This window comes from Pteropus medius, unplaced genomic scaffold, assembly GCF_902729225.1.
Source record: "Pteropus medius unplaced genomic scaffold, Ma_sr-lr_union100, whole genome shotgun sequence".
NCBI classification, from domain to species: Eukaryota; Metazoa; Chordata; class Mammalia; order Chiroptera; family Pteropodidae; genus Pteropus; species Pteropus medius.
The window spans coordinates 5,915,797-5,916,436 of record NW_024354503.1 but is presented as its reverse complement, the minus strand read 5'-3'; the positions used below and the strand labels follow the sequence as shown (position 1 = coordinate 5,916,436).

Genomic DNA, 640 nt, shown 5'->3' with positions numbered 1-640 from the left:
TCTGTTCTTAATATCTCTTCCCCAGTAGGATATATGCTCTACGAGGGCTAGACGAGTCTCTTTTTTGTTTATTTGCACAGAGCCAGGTGTTTGTTGAATAACGATGGGAGGATTCTGGGATGTGGAGTCCCCCACTCCCACGCTTACCTCCAGATCCTGCCAGGATGAGCTTCCTTGGGTAGGGGGAAGGGTGGTCCTGGGGTGTCTGGAGCCCTGGATTCTTGGCGTATCTCAGTCACAGCGTCTTCCTTGTGATCTTGAGCCAAGTAATTGTCTAAAGCCTGCGCCCTTGCCACCAAGATTCCCTGCACCTGCCTGGCTTCCAGAGGCGCTGGGAAACTTGCGTTCAGTGTAAGGAGTTGGGGGAAGCTGCTGTACCAGTTCTGGCTTCGAGTAACACTTGGGTAACAGTAACAGCTGCTGCCACCTCTTAGCCTCAGTTTCCCCAGCTACAATGAAAAGGGATTGAAATACAAGGTCAAAGTTCCTCCCCATCCCCCCACCCCAGTCCTCCATTTTTTCACTCACAGCACCTGGTCTTCTTAGCTGGTCTCCCATCCAAGTACTAACCAGGCCCGACCCTGGTTAGCTTCCGCAATCAGACGGGATTGGGCTTGTTCAGGGTGGCATGGCAGTAGAC

The 640-nt window shown here is 52.5% G+C and overlaps 1 pseudogene; it reads right to left on the bottom strand.

The window, feature by feature from the left end:
* Positions 1-521: 521 nt before the first annotated feature.
* LOC120596448 (uncharacterized) lies at positions 522-640 on the bottom strand (annotated as a pseudogene).